This window comes from Bos indicus x Bos taurus, chromosome 3 (assembly GCF_003369695.1).
Source record: "Bos indicus x Bos taurus breed Angus x Brahman F1 hybrid chromosome 3, Bos_hybrid_MaternalHap_v2.0, whole genome shotgun sequence".
Lineage (NCBI taxonomy): Eukaryota > Metazoa > Chordata > Mammalia > Artiodactyla > Bovidae > Bos > Bos indicus x Bos taurus.
Window position 1 is genome coordinate 84,332,410 of NC_040078.1, and position 20,818 is coordinate 84,353,227.

At 43.1% G+C, this 20,818-nt stretch overlaps 1 protein-coding gene across 3 annotated transcripts in view; it reads right to left on the reverse strand.

Annotated features, from left to right (window-relative positions):
* NFIA (nuclear factor I A) overlaps positions 1-20,818 on the reverse strand; it is a 400,777-nt gene that overhangs the window by 7,612 nt on the left and 372,347 nt on the right. The window lies entirely within an intron of this gene.

Sequence of the window (20,818 nt, forward strand, 5' to 3'; positions counted from 1 at the left end):
CATGTTCTGAGTGTAACTTGCACAACCAAGTATTTATGTCTACTTGAAGCACATGCATGGTATGGAGGTTCCAATCTGGCGAGGGCAGCTGTAGCAGAGCAGGAAGCTCTATCACCTGGTTTTTGATTGAACCCTCAGCGCCTAGCTCAGTGCCTGGAATACAGGCTTCCAAACAAAGAAGAGTGGAATGAATGGAGAATGGGTGAAGGGAGAGGTTTTATATCATCATGGATGTCTTCTCTGATGAATCTCACAGCATCTCCTTTTCAATGAGATGCTATTACAACGTTCTTGTAACAGGCACAGAGGATCAAAAGCGAGAGAAGAGTGAATGGAGCTCAGGTAGGACAAGCGCTACACCAAGAGTCCTGGGTGATTCTGGACAAGTCATAGCATCTCTCTTCTACTCAGTCTCCTTAGATGTGCATGAGGTAGATTTTACAATGTAAAATGCTCCTCTCAGCTCAGTATTTCTAAAATAAAATTTAAAAAAATGACATATAATCATCAACTGGTATCACAGATTTTACCATAGTGTCCAAAGGAAAAAAGGAGGCCACCTGCACAGCTCATGCATGCTTTTGCTCCTCTGACGTTTATTTACAGCCTTGCATCTAACTGCTGGGCCCAGTTACCAGTTGCCTTTTCCTTGCATGAGCCCTTAGGTGATTAGCTTTGGGCAACAGTCTGGTGATATGTCACTCTACATGCCGGCACTTCTTTCTCTGTTAGCTAAACAAAGTGACCAATTATGGTTTAGTATCAGAGTCAGTTTCTCAAGTGATATAAAAAAGTACATGGCTTTTGCCAACTTTTCTCCAGAACTACCCTACCAAATTCACCACATTTATTCACAGAAAAATCATCAACCTCAAGCAAAATTAAATGCTTCCGAAACCTCTGAGTTGACAGTTTCAGAAAGGATTGCATTTGGGTTGATTCAGTCAGATGAAGGCTCATCCGTGTCCAAGAGATTCAATTAGGTAAAGCAAGGACTCATTTGATTCCAGGATAAATGGCAAAATGATAGCTACATGGAGGTTGGGATAAGATTTCCTGGTCACACAAGCTACTTTTGATGTCCAGAGGTCTTGAAGGAAAAAAGAAAAAAAAAAAAACCCTGAAGTCTAAACCGAAAAACTACTCATCCTGTATACTTTTAGATGTTATTCTTTGACCGCATGCTTTGAGGAGCACAATAAAGCCTCTTGTGTCCTGAAAGGAAATCATCCTGGCAAATACACAGGGCCTAAATCGAACTGGACAAAAGAAAGAAGAGGGGGGAAGAGAGGAACCGGGAGGCAGACTCCAAACCGTATTTCTAGCTGGACTCCCGCATAGCTGACGCAGATCCGAGTTAGAGCCGAGTTCTCCCTGGAACCCAACAGTCTCAAACTTTGGATGCGGCAAGTCACGCTGACAATGTCTGTTCTCACACTTTCTAAGTCAGTTGTGAAATTCCAGACTTTTTAAACCTGACGCTGCGTCGTAGTTCTCGAAGCAAGCGCCTGAGACCCAGTGAGTCAGTAGGGGGAGCAGTTTTCCATTCCACAGTTTCTGGACACAACCTCAGTGCACTACAAAAATCTGCAGTGCCTCTACACTTCTCTTAAAAAGCAAAGCAAAGGAAAAAAAAGTTTCTTCACACATCTTACTATTCAGTGTGTGCCTTGCCGACAAGGTTACCCCAGAGCAGCTCTGTAATCCTTCACTGAAATAGGCTTTATTGATTGCTCTGGTCTATTGTTCTCTTTTCAAGTCCCCCAAGTTCAAGTTCATCCTGGTGTTACATCATGTCTGGTTGCTAAGAGCAACCAGACAGACCCAGACGTGACTATCATTAGCAAGAAACCCTCCGCTCTCCTCCCACCAACCTTCCAGTGGCTCTGACGTAGCAGGCCCACTGCAAACACACTGAAGTATTTATTCTGCCTAATTTATGACCTACCCAGCAAGCGAGACCCCCACTCCAAAAACCAACACTGTTGTGTATTTAATTAATCTGTCTTTCTCTGGCACTTGGGAAAGTTAGACAAAGGACTAATTATTGTGTTTCACTCTCCACACTTTTCTTTTGGGGGGGTGTGTGTGTGAATATTTGCATGGGAAAGAAAACTACAGGCCCAGCATTGGCTGTCCCCCCCTCCTTTTCTTTTTGCCCTATTGACATTTCATGAAATACTTTAGCTGCTTAAGGGAATTAGAAAAAAAATGCGATGTGAATGTTACTCCTTCTGAGTTGGTATTCAGTAACACAAATCAACTCATGACATGTTTAAATTTAAATGCTAACCACACACTCTCAGAGTTACTTTAAAGGTTAGTTTTTAATCAATAGAAGTTGCTGACTCCGGGTTTTTGAGCTGCGCAGTGCAGCTCTTGGGCTTTTGTCTAACGTTAAAGCTTTCAAACTTTTTTTTTTTTTTTCCTTGAGATGATTTTAGCAATGATTTGCAGACACAGAAGACTATTGTGCTCTGACCAGCAACATGTCACCAGAGGAGAGAGTTGCCCTGGGGTGGGGTGTCAATATGACTCCTGAAGGCCTGGGTTGGGGGTCTTTAATAAGCCGTGAAAAAAACTTAATTAACCCTTTCAGGCCCAAACCAAAACCTATTCTTAAACTTTTTCACTCCTGTAATTTGACCATTAGTCCTTATTTCAACATTACACTAATCTTCATGACAATTAACCCAGATACTTGACCAAGGCTTTCCAGAATGGGAAGTCAGCTGGTTAGGGGAACTACACAGGGAATTTTTTTCCCTTTTGAATGAGGGCTCCTTGATTAAACCATTTATTCATAGTGATGGCAGATAAGCAACTATAATACTAAAAAATAGAACCCATTCATTTCATCAAATGTTCTCATGACCAGTTTGTAGCTGAAGACCTTCCTTAATTCCATTATGAGTGTGATAGTTGCACATGTCTAAGCCACTCGATTTTTAAAAACTTCCATGAACTATGAATAATGTCCAATAGACAAGATAATGTTTGTAAAAGCCCATTTTTCTCTTGTGATATTCTCTTACAAAATCTATAATTCAAGCAGTGCAAGTTTCAAAACATTACTTGATGAATAATTCTGGGCATTTTCTTGTCAGGTTGTACAAGAAAAATATGAAAGAAATCTGAGATTGTTAAATTGTTGGGGTTGAGGAGCAAATCACTGGGAAAATGTTGCCACATTAAACAAAATTCATTGATGGAGAGTCAAAAAATTGTCTTCAGATATTTACTAACACAAGCTTAGGTTTCATATGGTTTCTGCCTTCATATGTTATAGCCCTTTAATCTAACCCACTGTATCCAGATGGACTACAAAGGAACCCCTGTCCCTTATCTACAGTGAATTTCAATATTACAATACAATATCGGATGATGTTATCTTGATACATTTACATTAAGGAAGTAAACACAGAGCTTTGATCTATTTTTTCTTTTTTTTTCCCTTGGGAACTCTCAGCTATAGTTTGGGAGGTCCACAAATCCACACTCCCACAGAAGCTAGAGTTAAGGGAAATTACTGCTGCATTCACAGTTTCTACAGTTTGGGATGTGCTAAGGTGGTGAGGAGGGGGCTGGAAGTGGGGCTGATTGTCCTCTCTCAGTGTTCAAGGTGAAACATCAAAAGAAATCTGCAGTCCACGACCAGAGCTCAGCTTTCCTCTTCTCCAGTCAAATGAAGAAGTAATCTCATCAGGTTGGAAAGTGCTGACTAAGGATTTAATAAAGTGCCTGCAGATGTGGCGTCTCTAAGGTATTCAACTCATGTAATGCAAAACAGCTCCACACTGAATGTGCTTATAAAATTTCATTTAACCATTGCAGCATGACTCCCCCCCGCCCCCCACCCCCACTTTTTTCTAAGGAGTTTTATCACACTTCCCGCCCCTTAATTTACAGCTCCATGAAAGTTCGAATCCCATTCTGCCAGGATTCTGGAATACTCTCAGTAGTCAGGTTTTATGAACCATAAACAACATCTATCCGGCTTCATCGCAAGCAGGAAGCCTGAAATGGCACTCGGTACCTTTGACGGTGGCAGTCTCTTTCCTTTCCTATCTGAGGGGGAGAGCAATTAGGAAACCGAGGCTATTTTTCAAAATTTGGTCATAAGGATGCCTAAAACATGGTTGATGAAGGCTCAGTTTCTTTAGTTAACATCAAACATTCTAATGTAAATAATGAATTTTAAAATGGCTTTTATATGCACTTTTTACTAAAAGGGCAGGATGCATATTTCAGAAACAAAAGGAAATGCAAGTCTGTTTGAGATAGCTGCATTTTACTTTAACCAAAAAAAAAGAGAGGGTGCTGCGGTGGGGGGTGGGGAGGGCGGAACAGACTGTGACGCAGCAGAATCTGTTTTTCAAATTAAAAAGTTAAACAAAAGGCCTCAAGGGCAAAGTTGAACACCGCGGAAGGAGGTTGTTAATGTGGAATCCAGAACTGGGTGTGACACTTTGCTTTCTTCTCCAGGCAAGGTGGGTTATTTCAGGACATTTCACACACAGAAAGCAGAAACAGGCAAACACAGGGAGGCCTCTGCCCCCACTCTCCACTCCTTCATACTCCATCAGCCCCTGAAGAGGATGCTGCCAACTAGCACTGCAGGAGTTGCGGTCAACATCTTGACTTCTCTCTGGAGGAGATGCTATCTCTGCTGGGTCATTAATCCAGTTAGTCATTTTTGGCTTCCAGCTCTTGTGTGGATGAGCGAAAGCCCACTGTTTAGCCCAAATGAATTGTCCTTGGCAAATCAGCCAGAAGCCAGGTAGCCTCCCCTGCCTCCTTCTGATCCAATGGAAATGGACAAGGCCTTGGAGTCCACTCCTGGTTTCTGACGTTAGTATACCTCATTTGGGAGTACTTCACTTATTTAACAAGTGTTGAGCATCCTACTGTGTGCTTGATAACACTAGGCTCTGGGAATATGAGTACAACAAATACGGTACCTGCTCCCAGGCAGTTGGATCTTTAGACTTCAGTATCCTTCTAGAGACCAGTTACCCTGCTATTCTTATAGTTGGATGTTTGAAAACTTCTGTCAGCTGATGAGGCTGAGTATTCAGTGTCCAAGGGACCCAGGACCAAGTGCTATTTTTTCCACTGACTAGTTGTGTGACTTCAAGTAAGCATGACTCTGTCCTTGGCCCCTAGAAGACTACTGTAGGGCCATTCTTCGTGGCATGGGGATACCGGTTTCTTCTGACAAAGGTGACACCCTGCACCCAGGTGTCAGTTATTGGTCTTGCCAGCCACAGGCTGTGATCTCTCAGCCATTTTTCTTGTCTGATTTTGTTAAAGAAAGCCTGCTTTCAATAATGCTAAACTAAGACTTGTTTATTGTACAGGAAGCTATTAAAACAGTAATGGGCCATGATTGGCCCTGCTCACCTTTGCGGCCTTATCTTTTCGCTGCTTATACTCAACGCTTGTGCTGTGTTACACTTCTTCCAGGTCCCCCAAAGCCAAATGCTTTCTCCCTGCTGGAACTTGGCAGAGCTATCCCTCTCTCCTTGGCTTTGAACACACTTGCTAGTCCTTGCTTTCTCAGATTAGCAGTCCCTTCTTCCAAAGGGTCTTTCTCCAGGCTGAACTGGAGAAAAGTCACTGAACTGTAATTACCTGTTTTCTCCCCAAGAAAACAAAGTGTCTTCTTGTGTGTGGCATCTCCGGTGTCTTGCCTGGTGACTTAATAAACACTGTTGAATAAAGGAAGAAATCTCCAAGGTTCCAAAAGTAAAAAGTCAAAGTGTTAGTCCCTCAGTTGTGTCCAGCTCTTTGTGAGGCCATGGACTGTAGCCCACCAGGCTCCTCTGATCATGGAATTCTCCAAGCAAGAATACTGGAGTGGGATGGCATTCCCTTCTCCAAGGGTAATCTTCCCGACCCAGGGATCGAACCTGTGTCTCTTGCATTAGCAGGCAGATTCTTTACCATCTGAGCCACCAGGGAAGCTCAAAGACTAGTATCAATTACCCCAACAAGTTGTTGAGATGGGTGACTTCTAGAATGGCTGTGCCTCATCCATGCTCGTGGCTCATGCCCGCATCTCCCTGAATGACAGGTGCTCCCCCCAGAGACATGCAGGTCTCCACAAGCCACCCCAGCGAGTTCTGATTGAAGAGCTCTTGCAGTGGGGCCAACTGCAGCCGTAGCATGTGCAATAGTTTTGTAACATGGACGGCTGCCTGCTTACTACGAGCACAGAGGAGTTGTCCAAACCACCACTCCCTGGAGAGTGACCATGCTGTTCCCGGCCAAGACCTCCATTTGGTTCAAACCTCAAGACGGGAAAACACTAATCTTTTTACCCAATAAGCCATCCAGCACCTCCAAACCTTGAGAGTACATACACAATCCAATTATTCCAACAGTTGTTCCAGAGTCTGACTCTTTCACCGTATTCCAACTTGCTCTAGTGTCTGTCTCACCATCAAGCAAAGTTCTTTTTTCTGGCCTCCCTTTACATGTTTACCAAGTAATCTTTTACCTCACGAAACCAAAGACTTCTGAATTAAAAACTGCACTCTGGCCACTCACATTTGCTCTGCTGACTTACTGGAGGGCTGCATGCATAGTGGTAAGAGGTGGGGCACTGGAGTCAAGTTAACAGAAAGAATCTGCCAGCAATGTGGGAGACCTAGGTTTGATCCCTGGGTTGGGAAGATCCCCTGGAGAAGGGAATGGCTACCCACTCCAGTATTCTGGCCTGGAGAATTCCATGGACTGTATAGACCACGGGGTCGAAAAGAGTCAGACATGACTGAATGACTTTCACTTTCACTTTTCACATCATTTAACTAGTATGCCATTACATGCTAGTTAAAGGCGCTTCCCTGGTGGCTGAGATGGTAAAGAATGTGCCTGCAATGCAGGAGACCAGGGTTCGATCCCTGGGTCAGTAGGATCCCCTGGAGGAGGATATGGCAACTCACTCCAGTATTCTTGTCTGGAGAACCCCATGGACAGAGGAGCCTGGTGAGCTACAGTCCACGGGGTCACAAACTAACCCTAGATTGAGAAACTAACACTTTCACTTTCTAAATGATCTTAGATAGGTCAGCACCCCTGGGTCTCAGTTTTAAACTCTGTGAAATGGAGCCAACAAGTTTATCAGTTTTTGTAGGGACTGAATGAACTAATGCCTGAGAGACAAGTGCCGAAAACCTGAAAGCCAGGGGAGATGAGTTCTCTATAAAGTGTGTACGGGCCATAAGGTCCACAGGAGACCTACAGAGGACCAGTTCCCTTGGAAAGGCATCGCTCAGCAAGGCGGCTTGCTCTTATTTAATGATATAATTTCTTAGTTAAAGGTAGCAGCTGTGTCAGTTCCATTTCTCCAGTTGCAAGAGAAAGTTCTTGAGAAAATAAAAATCTGTCTTTAATTGCGGTATTAAAATCAGAGCAGCGAAACCAACCGCACAAAAGAAATTGGCTCAAGTTTATGAAAGGCATTTGGGCCTTTGCCTTGCAAGGCTGAGCTGCACGCCTTGGAAGTTGGGGGCGAGGGGGAGAGGGGATCTGGGGTTGGGGCGAGGGAAGGGGGAGGGACGGAGTAGTCAGGCAACCAAGTGGGACAGAAACAATCCTATTTTGGTTTTTGTTAGCGAATGGCATACTACATAGATCAGAGACTTCTTATAAAATACAAACCCCCACTGTACACAAAGCACAGGAAAATGTGAGGAAAAAAGGGAAAAACGAAAAGCAGCTTAGGGTGTGTTAACGCTGCTATTCTGTCAGCTTAAAGAGTATTTTATGCTTGATCAACAGCTCTTTTTTATTGTGCTTTTCTTTCATTCATTCAAGACATCAAAGCGGGCCCCACCAGTGTACCTGCCCTTCTGGAGCCGCTTGTGAGGGGGTTCTAATGAAGCACGACTCTGGGAGCCGGAGACCCCCGTGGACACGGCAGTTCAAAGGGAATATTTCAACAATGATTACATTTTGTAAATCTTTTTATGAAAGAGACAGCTTATTTCCTGCTTTTTCATGAAAAATAGATTATCCATTAAAGTGAGCCCGCACCACGGAAGCTGCTTCAGATCTGAGGTGCAGCATGGAGATTAAGGGGACAAGGACCCGATGAAATTGTCCAGAGTTCCTATCTGTTTGGCCACGATGGCGCAGCCGAATGTTCTGGGAGGAGCCCAGACAGTGCACTGGGTGGCTCTGCAGTGGGAAAGGCGGTGGCCAGGGTGTTTGGGGGCTGAGTTTTCAGCTAGGGTCCTGTGTCTATTATTTGCTCTTTCAATTTGTTGTTTTTGATTCCACAAAGTCCAGCCAAATATCAGAAGGCATCAACCGACTCCTCTGATTGGGCAAAAGTAAGGTGAAAAATTTTATTTACAGATTCATTAAATGCCGTATTTTAACACTCTAAAATGGGATGAGTCCCTTTTCCACATGGGAAGTTAGCCACAAAAAAAGCTAGCTCTGGGCTGAATATACAATACAGACTTTATCATTGGCTGATGTCAACCCTAAAGGCAAAAATAAAGAAGGCAGCCCGGCCCTTTGTAATTTCTGATTTTCAACACTGAAATAATCTTTCCCTTAGTCTGTCTTCTTTTTTTTTCTTTTTCGGTGGTGGGGAGTTGAGGGGAGCAGGGCAGGAAGAGAGTATGACTTCCTGTGGAGAGCTATGAAGTGAAAAAAAATGTATGTTTTCTACACATTGGATTCCAATTTTAATTAAACGCCTGCTGTCTAACAAGTGCAGACAGTCACACTTGGGGCTGGCCCAGTGGTGGCCCAGGGAGGTAACCTTTCTGATTTAAAAAGAGAGGCGTGGGAGTGGAGGTCGGCGCTCAGCCGAGCGTGGCCGCATTACAATAATCATGCCACGGCCTGCCTCCCTACTCCTGCTCTTCCTCCAGAGCTGAAAAGCTCTTCCCAACATGACTCAGGTTCGCAGGAAACCTAACATGCAAATTTACCGTTTCAGTGGTGCAGGTAGATAAATTCTGGTGAGCGGGGAGATAACACTGAAGTGAAAAGTCCAGTTACTTCAAAAACTCTCCCGGAGACTCCTGCATGAGTATGACAGATCTGCTACTTGGCCAGAAACACATTTCCAAACTAACCTTCCTAGCCAAGGAGTCCCCTTTAGGCACTGGATGGCACTTGGCACCTGTGCCCGTTACCACCCCCCAGCAGGTGCTTTTTTGCTTGGCCCTGAGCATGGCTCTTTGCTTCTGACCCCTTTCATCTTCCTCTATTCACTGTCCAAGGCCCTTTCTTCTGTCCTTTCCAGTCCCCTTTCCTGCCTCCTCTCACCCCTCCAGCCAGTCTCTCTCTCTCTCTCTCTATTTCTCCATCTGTGCTTCCACCCCCACAGGAATGAGGGAAATCCTCTACCCTCTCAAAGACTCTGCAAACCAGCTGCCCGCCCCACTCCGTTCACTGGATTAAGGGAAAGGAAGAGGGCACACTCAACCAGCAGTGGGGTTGGGGGCTTCTGTATGGAGCCAAAGAAGTGAGGTGCAGAGGTGGGATCTGGATGGAATGCGAAGGAGACTGTACATCTTTGCTCTCAGATTCTTGACAGAAGAGAGCAAGAGAGTAGTAGGAAGCAACTCCACACTGGACTGCGAGGCAGGGGGCCCGGTTCAAGTCTCAGCTCAGTCTCTGGCTGCCCTGCAACTTTGGCTGCTCTGATCACACTATAAAGATCCCATTCCTATACTTGTACCTTCTGGGAGCATCTGCTTTTCAGTCTTACAGGTGCAGAAGTCATCCTTTTTCCTCATTCACTGTGTAGATGTGATATTGGCAGGGATAAAACTGTTCCTATCCCTCAATGAGGTTAGAATGAGTTTGACTATGGAAAAAGTCAGAGACCAGATTCTAGTCTGTGGGAAGTCAGGGGTCCAACTTATCTGTAGAACAGCCCTTGTATACCAGTTATTATAATATTATTCCATTATTTGGGGGAGGAAATAAGATACATAGAGACAAAACTTTGAAATACTGGCCTAAAATGTAAGCAGCATTATCACAGGAAACATTGATGTGATCTAGATGTTACAGAAAGGGCTGGGGTTTCATCGGAGCCAATTGCCCTGGATAAAAATGGAATGATTTTCCCAAGCCCAGTCAAAGCTCTTGTGTGACATCCCAGAAAGCACAGACTGAGGATAAGTGAACAATGCTTTACTCCTTCTTCTGAAAACGTGGTGGGATTTAGGGTTTTATGACAACAAAACTTGTCTTTGTTAAGACGTGACTTGCAAAACAAACCCACATGGGGGAGTCGGCAGTTTCAAATGACAGTATTTTTTTTTTTTTAATGCTGAAACAGCAAATGCTTTTTATGTTCACATTTATTTCCTTTTAAATTTGTAGATTAAACTTACAACTAAGCAATATTCATTACTATAAACAATTAGATTCTTCTTGAATATTTCTAGTGGAGGTGAGTGGGAAGCTTTTTGGTGGAGCTGGGTTGGGGAATCGTGCAAAGATGAGATCTCACAGTATTCACAGTCTCTGTCAAGGGTCTTATCAATGATATCATTGTGAACATAATCTATGGGATCACCAGAGGCTTCCCTGTCAGGATTCTATGCTTCTTAGAAAGAGGCAGCATCATTCTAACGCAGAAAATTTAATTCGTTTTTACCTTTTTGGTAATGACTTTAAAAATGGTGATCTCCTAAGTGAAGATTACTTAAGACACATTTAGTCAAAGTGTTAATCACTCAGTCGTGCCTGACTCTGCAACCCCATGGATTGTTGCCCGCCAGGCTCCTCTGTCCACAGAATTCTCCAGGCAAGAACATTGGTGTGCTTTGCCATTTGCTTCTCTAGGGGATCTTGCCGACTCATGGATCAAACCCAGGTCTCCCTCATTGTAGGTAGATTCTTTACCATTTGAACCACCAGGGAAGCCAGAAGACATATTTAAGAACATGTCATAAAATCAAGCATGCAAACAAAATCACTTACTTTGCTTACAGATGAGTTCTATTTGCCAGTGTTCTCCTAGTAACTGAGATTTAGGAACAGACTCGGAACTCACACACACAGTACTGATTTGGAATAGTTCCATACCTCTCCTATCACTTTATTATATTTTAATGAAACCAATTACAGATTGGATGACGGTTATATGTTCATTGGCTTTTTAAATATTCTTTTCTCTTGTTAAATCACCATATGGCTAAGAGATCCTATAATTCAGTTTGAAAAAATGGTGGCAAGTTCAAATGACACATATTAACTGTCATTCTGATTCTGCAATCACGACTTCTTGCAGAGATGTCACCGTGTGCTATCCTAAAGGCAGTTCAGTTTAAAAAAAATTACTCGAAGACTTTTCTTTCTCTCAAAGAAGTGAATTGTCTGAGCTGAAATATGGCTTCCTGTTTCACTGCAGCAGCTTTCTGTGTTGTTCTCCAGGAACACGTTGACAAGTTCAGGTTCAGGTTTAAACTAAATAAAACACTCCTCAGGAGTTTATAACTGAGCCTCATTTACATGTGCTCTCTCTGAACCCTGCCGGCCTCAGTAAGCTAGTTTCCAAGGCTTGGGGGAGGAATGTGTTACAGTTGGAATCTGTACTGCTTTCTCAGGCATTTTAGACTCAGATGCCAGGCAACACCAAGCTTTGGTTAGTATTAAAAGTTTCCTCAGATGTACTATAAAGTCAAAGAAAGAGGGAAAGAAAGAGAAGGCTGGGCCTAGAAAACAGAATCTTCTTAATTTTCCCAATAAGGTTTTAGTGTTAACATTCTATTAATAGTTAAAAAGATTTTAGATGCATATTCTAGAATTCCATAGTCATGACTTCGGATTTCCTTGCAACCATTTTCAACTCCTTGTGGAAAGTGGTCAATACATACTTATACTCTTCAAAGATAAGATCTAGGGTTTGCATAAGCTGGTTTTCTGACTTGAAAAATGCAGTTAAAAGGTGTTATGAAGAGAAATATCCCCAATTCAGAAGGGATCTCTTATTATGTTTATGAAAAAAATCTAACGGATTTTTCATGTTGAAAAGATTTCAGGTATTTTCTAGTCAATAAAGTTATACTAGAGAGGAAGAAATGGCTATTTTGGGTTAGAAGCAGGAAGAACTGAAGTAGGGATTCTGAAATGCTCATAGAAACCAATCTGGAGAGAACTGGTTTCCTGGCTGACTGAGGTTAAGATTCAATCTCTTTGCTAAGCAAGGGGCCGGGAGTTCAGAGAAAGCAGCAATGGTCTTTATGGACAGAATTGGAAGGAAAGCTGGAGAAGTAACAGCAGGGACTCTGCCACTCAACTTCTGTGTGAATCTGAGTTAGCAAGAAGTTGCGTACAACAGTGATAAACCAGTGCTCCAACAGCTGAGCATTACTCCACAGCATCTTCAGCCCTGGAGCGAGCAGTTCTTTCCTGATAGGTGAGCGCACCCGGCATGGCAGGTTGTGATGTTCCCAGCACTCCAGGCTCAGCAGCTGCATCCCTGCACAGCAACAGGTGATAAGCCAGCAGACAGTTTAAAAGCAAGCACTGCTGTGGGGGCTCAGAGAAGAAACTGGTTCAGGGAGGATGGACTGAGTCCATCATGAATCTCTCCATTTGTGCCTCTGATTAAGAACATCTTCCTAGCATGGTAGTTGTGAGGATGAAATAATGTATGAAAATATGAAAGTGTTTTGTCTCTTAAGTTAAACTAAGCTGTTAAACCAAGGTGATGCTTTTTCTATGTATGCATCTGCTTTTCTGACATGAGGAAGACAGAAACCTCATCTCTGTATGCTAGCCCATATAGCTTTTTGGCCCTAGTACATAACACGAAGTCACTTTTCTTGGACTAATACAATAACAGCATGGCTATGCTGGCTATCTCCTCTTTTCTCTTATTCAAATGCTAGAAACATGAAGGACTTTGAAAAACCCAACGAAATATGAACACGCTTCCAAATAGAACCCTTTGCTATGAATGTAGTAAGATTCTTCTATTGGATAAAGACATGAACACAAGTAGAATCCACATAGATGATAGTCTATAGAAATGAATGATAAAATTAATTTCTTTGGGGATAGCAGTTTACTTATGATGACTGAATGAAATCAGGGCTTACAACCTTACCAGCTTCTCTGTCTTTGGCCAGGAATGACTGGCCAAGCTGCAGAAAGATAATAATTTGCATATGCAATAATCTCTACTATCCTATTGATCACTCATTCCCAAAATCACATTCACACTGAGAAGCACACGTTCTTTCTTTTGTCTAGGTTTTGTTTCTCTTTTTTCTTACTCATAAATATCTACCTAATTTTAACTCATTCTCCACTATATTTTGAACTTCTGCCTTAAGGGTTGCTGTAGGAAACATAACTGCTGATGTTACTTTTTTTTTTAAAGTAACTCTAGCAAAATGGTAGATAGGAGGAATCGGAAATTCAAATGGTTTACAGATTTTTCTGAAGATTTAATTTATCCATGCAGATCTTAATTCTTCTGAAGACAAAATAATTTGATAGTTGACTTGATAGTTCAAAAAGCTTTACATTCATCAATGTGTTGCTTGGGCTTCTTTAGTGGCTCAGATGGTAAAGAATTCACCTGCAATGTAGGAGACCTGAGATCAATCCCAGGGTTGGGAAGATTCCCTGGAGGAGGGAATGGCAACCCACTCCAGTATTCTTGCCTGGAGAATCCTCTGGACAGAGGGACCTGGTGGGCTACAGTGCATGGGGTTGCAAAGAGTTAGACACAACTGAATGACTAACACTTTCACTTTCTTTCAGTGTGTTGGTAGGCAGATGCAGATCTAATATTCTTTCATTTATGCCAAATCTTATGGCAAAATAGTAGTCTTATCTTTCGGGAATTTTTTTTCAGAAACAAAAGGCACCAAATTTGGAAACATGCTCATTGGATGGAGCTACACAGAGGGCACAGGATGAAGATGGAAAGCTATTTCCTGGGTGCACACTAGACACTTGGAAAAGCTGCCTTTTCTCTCCCACCCCTTAAGAGTTTTTCAGGGGTTACAACCCCTCCTCTTTCTACGCAGCTTAGCTCTGTGCCTGGTTCTTAATCGTAGTAATCAGCCAGGAACAGGACAGAGGGCCAGTCCAGACTTGATAGCAATGACCCCAGAACTGAGGAGCATTAGTGAATTCCATAAGGAGTGTCATTCTGCAGTTCTTGTTTTACAAAGGTCATTGTGATACAAGGCCCAGGGGAACAGCCAAGCAAATAGCCTTCCTGGAAGATGGTGGGGTGAGGGAAAGGGGAGGGGTGATGTTACTAGGAGGGAGGGGTGAAGAGAATTTGGTACATCTTTAGACTTTGACAGGAAAAAATATTTGGGAAGAGACCAGTGGAGAGCAGATACAGCATGGTCTTAGCTGAAGGGTAATGAGGTAACAAACAGCAACATTCAGAGCTATCCCAATACCAGAGAGAGCAACTGGCAGATATTAAGATCATTATTAGATGTGAAATTATACCTCTCGCTGCTTCATTATCACTGTATTTCATAATATTTGTCTAGAAAGGCACACAAAGCCTATCAGGTTAAATTAATCCTAATGATCAATTTCAGTTTTATTCTAATTAAACAATTTCAATTTAATTAATGTGAGCACAGAAATTAGTCAAAATTACAAATGTAAATGTTGAACTTTAAATCAAAGGTCCTCCCTACTCACTGCCTCTTGTAGAAGCACTTTAAAGTGTTTGCCTGTGAAAGTAGATGGGAGTTTTAACCTTTGTCTGAACTGTGAAGGACAGAAGTTAGAAAAATATGCCACTGAAAGCTACCCCACAGCACAGACAGAGGCACGGGTTTAATACTCACCCACCCACACCCACAACAGGTGGTAGTGTATGAAGATAAATTCTGCAAGGTGAGCCTTTTGCTTCTCAAGATTCCAGTGCACTTGGGTCAGTCTATGGATATTTGTTGTTTAGTTGCTAAGTCGTGTCTGATTCTTTGCAACCCCAGCGACTGTAGCCCACCAGGCTCATCTGTCCATGGGATCTCTCAGGCAAGAATACTGGAGTGGGTTCCCATTTCCTTCGCCAGGGGACCTTCCCAACCCAGAGACTGAACCCGTGTCTCCTGCATTGCAGGCAGATTCTTTACAGCTGAGCCACCAAGGGAAGACCTAACGGATAATGAGCTTCTACAAAACACCTCTGTAAAACAGAAACTGTGCACCCATATCCTAAGCCACACCACTAAACTACCAGTCCCTTCCTTCCCTGGTGTCAGATACCCTGTCTCTCTCAGGCTGACCTTGTCTCCGATTATCTGTATGGCCTCACAAATCATTTCAACTTCCTGAGCCTGGGCCTCTAGTTCACAGGGGCTATTTTATTAAAAGTAACTTCTTAAAGTACTGGCATCTTAAAATGGATTTTAAAATGCCATGGGAGTATGCGGGGGGATTCCCTAGTGGTTCAGTGGTTAGGACTCTATGCTCTCACTGACAAGGGCCTGGGTTCAATCCCTGATTGGGGAACGAAGATCCCAGAAGCCTCACAGTGTGGCAAATAAATAAATTTTAAAAAATGGCATGGGGTACATGTGTCTGAGTCATCCTACAAACAACTTTAAATAACCTTAATCCAAAGGATATGGGAGCCAGAACTCTAAAAATTTGAAGAAAAGGAACTGCAAACAGAATTTTTTCCCTAAAAATAAAAAAGATGCCAAAAATATGAAACAGAAAACAGATAATAAAAAGAAATGCATGCTCTTTTTTTTTTTTTTGTATTTAAAAAACTTGTCCTGGTGAATCATACACAGTAACAGGTCTGTAGTGTCACAGAATCTTGTCTTAGAGGAATGTTATATGCAGTGCAACACTCTATGTTATATCTCTTTATCCATACAATAGCCACAACTTCTTTTCCCACAAATAAGCCTTCATCCATGAGCCCCCATCATGACTTGTTCACCACTGTATGTGAGAATTTTTTGATAGCAATCAATCCACTATCACTATTTGGGGACATTATATGAGAACAGCAGAGTAATTTAACAATATAGTTGATTAATGTAATAATCATCATTAAACTTAGTAATGGTAGTGGGATTTCCCCTTCCCTTGGTTAATGATCATGGACAATTCGCTTCTTGACTGCCAGTGGTAGAAATGGATTTTGAAATATTAACTTCTGCCCCATGGGAATGATACTTAGCCCATCACATTTAATTTTTGACCTTCACTGAACAGCATGATCCTAGTCCCTTGATTTTATAATCTTAACTAAGAAACATTAAAATATGGATTGACTCCAGTTGGCAGGAATCTTTATGTTCTTTTCACTAAAAAAGCTATAAATCCAATGGTTGACCTTTTATTTCCAGGTCACAAATGACACCCGCTCACTTTTGTCCATTCACATAGGATTTATGTTGGGGTCTACAGGTATAAGCCATGAAAGTTGAACTTTAGTGAAATGTCTTTCAAAGATGTGCACTTAACCAAAAATTTCCCACAAAAAATTAGTGGATGGCCTTTTAAAAACATCTATTACATCCTCAGGTTCACTGTTGGCTTCAACTAAATCTATTTTTCACTTGGAGTAAGTTTCTTCTAATAGTTGCATTTTTTCTGAGGATATAAAGTAGGCTTGTGTTTGGGATGATAATAGTACCTTAGCTCCCAACAAAAGTTTCTAAACCGAAAGATTTCTGAAATGTTCTCTTTGCCATCACCATAATTCATCTATTTCCAGCTGAAAAATGTTCCTTGTCCTTTCTCACAGAATCAATTGTATTGATGGGAGGCGTTCTGCATTGTCAGTCAAGGAAATGTGATTTGATGGGACCCCAATGCAGTGAGATGGGAGGAGGAATACCAAACCTGCTCAGGTCCACGCCATCCGAGTGAGATCAATGCTTCCCATAATACTCTTCCTCTCATGTAGCACCCTAACTGTCACAATTAATAATGTAGAAGGAGCTGATTAACTTAAGTAAAGTGCTCTCTGCTGTGTAAACACATAAAGATCTATGAGGCAAAAAAAGGGGAGGGCAGGAAAGAACAAAACGTCATTTTTATTTTTCATGTGGACACGTTCTCACTTTTCATTCTTCTCTTGTAACAATTACAGTACCAGCCACTCTCATGGAGTCAATAAATTGATCTGGGTCTTGATGCTGCAGCAAGTGGACTGATCTGAGATACCATTATCTGCCATGGCGAGGGTGGGGGGTGGGTTTGCACTTTGATGGCAGAGGGCAAAGGGGGAAAAGTCATGGAAGGCAAGTCAGCATTGCTCCAGATGGTGATTAATGTTCTCCACGGAGCTTCTGGAATGGAGAGACGCATGCCTCTGTGTGCATGCGTGTGTGTGCCTGTTACCTGTGAGCGTGCATGGGTTGGGAATGGATGGAGAAAAAGAAGCCTTCAACTTGGCCAAAGGATGCAGCCTAAGTAATACAGTATGTGCCACTTATTTAAGTCCCGTTGGCATTTCAGTCACTCACACCCATCTGCAATTCAATGAGGATCACCACCCCATTAGAGCTAATCATGTCAGCTGTGTATCTGACAAAGTAAACACTCAGAAACTGTGCTCCTATGTTCATAACTTGCTTTTGCACTGGGATTTTTTTCTTTTCTCCCTCATCCAGCATAAAGTTTAATAGTTTTTTAATATGAAATTATAACATACATACATAGCTGCTCTCCATATGCATTCCTCAGCGTATTTTTCCTCACAACCAGAAACTGCAGCTGTTAGCTGAGTTTTAACTTGCTCCCTGGGAGTATGCTAAGTATATTCTTAATAAATAAATATCATTTCACGGGCTAATGAGAGAATTAATGGCACAACGTATGGAAAATGGACATGGGAGGATGGGGGCAGAGATGTCTCAGCTCAGGGGGGAAATTACCAGATTACCTCTGGGGTTCTCACCACGTTAACATTTCTCTGTTTCTACTGGTACACACAGGTGCCTGGTCCTGAAGATGAAGGAGAGGCCTCCTGGTTCATCTCTGGAGCTGATGTAGGTTCCATTCTAAGGGGTAAAAAGCAGCAGCACAGGCTGCTTCTTCTTTGTGCCAGGGTAGGGTGCTGGCAGCTTTACATTCAATTTACACTGAATTTTCACAAGACTAAGTGGAGTGCAGGACTTAATTTATAATTTTATAAATGTGGTATCTATGGGTCAGAAAGGCTAAAAATTACCCCAAGGTCTCTGCAGATGTTTGCTCAGGCTGCCATGACAAAATACCATAGATTGGGTGGCTTAAACAACAGAAATTTATCTTCTCACAGTTCTGGAGGCTGGCAAGTCCAAGATCAAAGTTCCAGCTGATTTAGAGTCTGGTGAGGGTCCTCTCCCTGGCTGGCAGATGGCCACCTTCTTCCTGCCCAGTCCTCACATGACAGAGAGCCTGCTCTCTAAGGTCCTTCCATTTTTTTGTTTTTAAGCCACAGTGTTGCTTGCGGGATCTTAGTTCCTGAACAGGGATTGAACCAGGGGTCGCAACAGTGAAAGTGCTGAGTCCTAACCACTGGACCACTAGAGAATTCCATCTTTCCTTAAGACCACTGATTCTATCATGAGGAGCTCACCCTCATCTGAATCTAATTACCTTCCAAAGGTCCCATCTCCAAATACTATCACACTGGGGATTAGGGCTTCAATATGAAATGGGAGGGGGGGACGGTTACAATTTAGTCCATATCAGTCATGTACTGAGATAAATAAAAATCAAGTCTATCTGGCTCCAAAGCTTCTATTTTCTTTACTAAGTTATACTGCCTGGGAGAAGATAGTACCTCATGACCATAGGTCTTAATGCTGCTGCTGCTGCTAAGTCACTTCAGTCGTGTCTGCTCCCCCGTCCCTGGGATTCTCCAGGCAAGAACACTGTAGTGGGTTGCCATTTCCTTTCCCAATGCATGAAAGTGAAAAGTGAAAGTGAAGTCACTCAATCGTGTCTGACCCTCAGCGACCCCATGGACCACAGCCTACCAGGTTCCTCCATCCATGGGATTTTCCAGGCAAGAGTACTGGAGTGGGGTGCCATTACCTTCTCCGCTTAATGCTGCTACTACTTGTAAAATCTCATACTTCATGAGGGTTAAGGTTTCCTTCCCATACAGAGATCCCACTGTGCCCTTCACCTGCTTCCTGTCTTCCATAGAGTAAAGTCCAAGTGTCTGCATTCAAGACTAGACCCCGTCTAACTTCCCAGCCTCATCACACAACATTCTCTGTCATTTACCTTATATTAACCAACATACTGGGCTTCCCAGGTGACACTAGTGGTAAAGAAGCTGCCTGTCAATGCAGGAGACGTAAGAGATGAGGGTTTGATCCCTGGGTCGGGAAAGATCCCCTGGAGGAAGGCATGGCAGCCCACTCCAGTATTCTTGCCTGATGGATTCCACGGACTGAGGAGCCTGGCAGGCTATAGCCCATAGGGTTGCACAGTCAGATACAACTGAAGCAACTGAGCATGCGTGTACACAACCAACATACTAAACAGAGCAGAGTTCTCTGAACATATACCACTAATTTTGGCATGTGCTATTCCCATCTCCAGGAATGCAATTATGTCTGTCTCCTTGCAAACCAGCTCATGTGAAATCTCCTCTAGAATGTATCTTCCATGAATTTCCTGCTTCTCCCCAGGGTTAGTCACCTATTCTCTGCACTACTTGTAGGTTATACATACTTCAAGTGTTTCCTTTAGTATATCTGACTATAATTTTTTCCTTTTCTCCTTAGAAGTTGGTCAGTAATGTATGGCAGGGATTGGATCATATGTCAGTAGACCCCTTCCACCCTAGTGTGATACTGGGGATATAGTATGTACTTAGTAAATTCTGGCTTCTCAGGTGGCTCAGTGGTAAAGAAACCGCCTGTCAATACAGGTTTGACCCCTGGGTTGGGAAAATCCCCTGAAGAAGGAAATGGCAACTCAGCCCAATATTCTTGCCTGGGAAACCCAGGGACAGAGGAGCCTGGCGGGCTAAAGTCCATGGGGTTGCAAAAGAGTCAGACACGACTTAGCAACTAAAACAACAGTAAATTCTGGTTTGTTTTCCCTCCCTAAGGACAAACACATAGCTGGTGAGTGGGAGAGATGAGCTAGGAATCCGAGTATTTTGACTCTTAGTCTAGTGCTCCTTTTACTCTACGAAGAGGCACTATGGGCATTTCCCTTACTGGACCTTTCTCTTATATTGTCCTTCCACCCCCCTGGTACTGTTCCTTCCTCAATACACATACACACTTGGCCACAGATCCATGGAAGGAGAATTGTGCTTGAGAAGGGCAAAAGCTATGTGCCACCAAGGCTGGCCTGAAATTTCCTTTAACATGTAGCACATCCAGCTGACTCACTGAAAAAGATCCTGCTGCTAGGAAAGACTGAAGGCAGGAGGAGAAGGGGATGACAGAGGATGAGCTGGCTGGATGGCATCATCCACTCAGTGGACAAGAGTTTGGGCAAATTCAGGGAGACAGTGAAGGACAGGGAAGCCTGGAGTGCTGCAGTCCATGGGGTCACAAAGAGTCGGACACTACTTAGTCACTGAACAACATCCAGCCTTGGAAGATAGTGCTGGGTCCTTCCCACAAGGCTGTGCTGAGGATGTTTGTGTCTGGGCTGAGCCCAACGCATTTAGACTGTGGAGGGGGCGGGGGTGTGGGGGAAGGGAGAGTGTGAGGGAGAGGAACACAGGGCCAGGACAGCCTGTCCTAACCCAGTGTCCCAGCTCCAGCCCAGGGATCCAGCTTATCACAAGCTCATGTGATTCATTAGTTAATGTGTAAAGCATTTGGAAAGGGAAAAGCCAATTAGAAGTGCTAAGTTATTTCATCTCTGC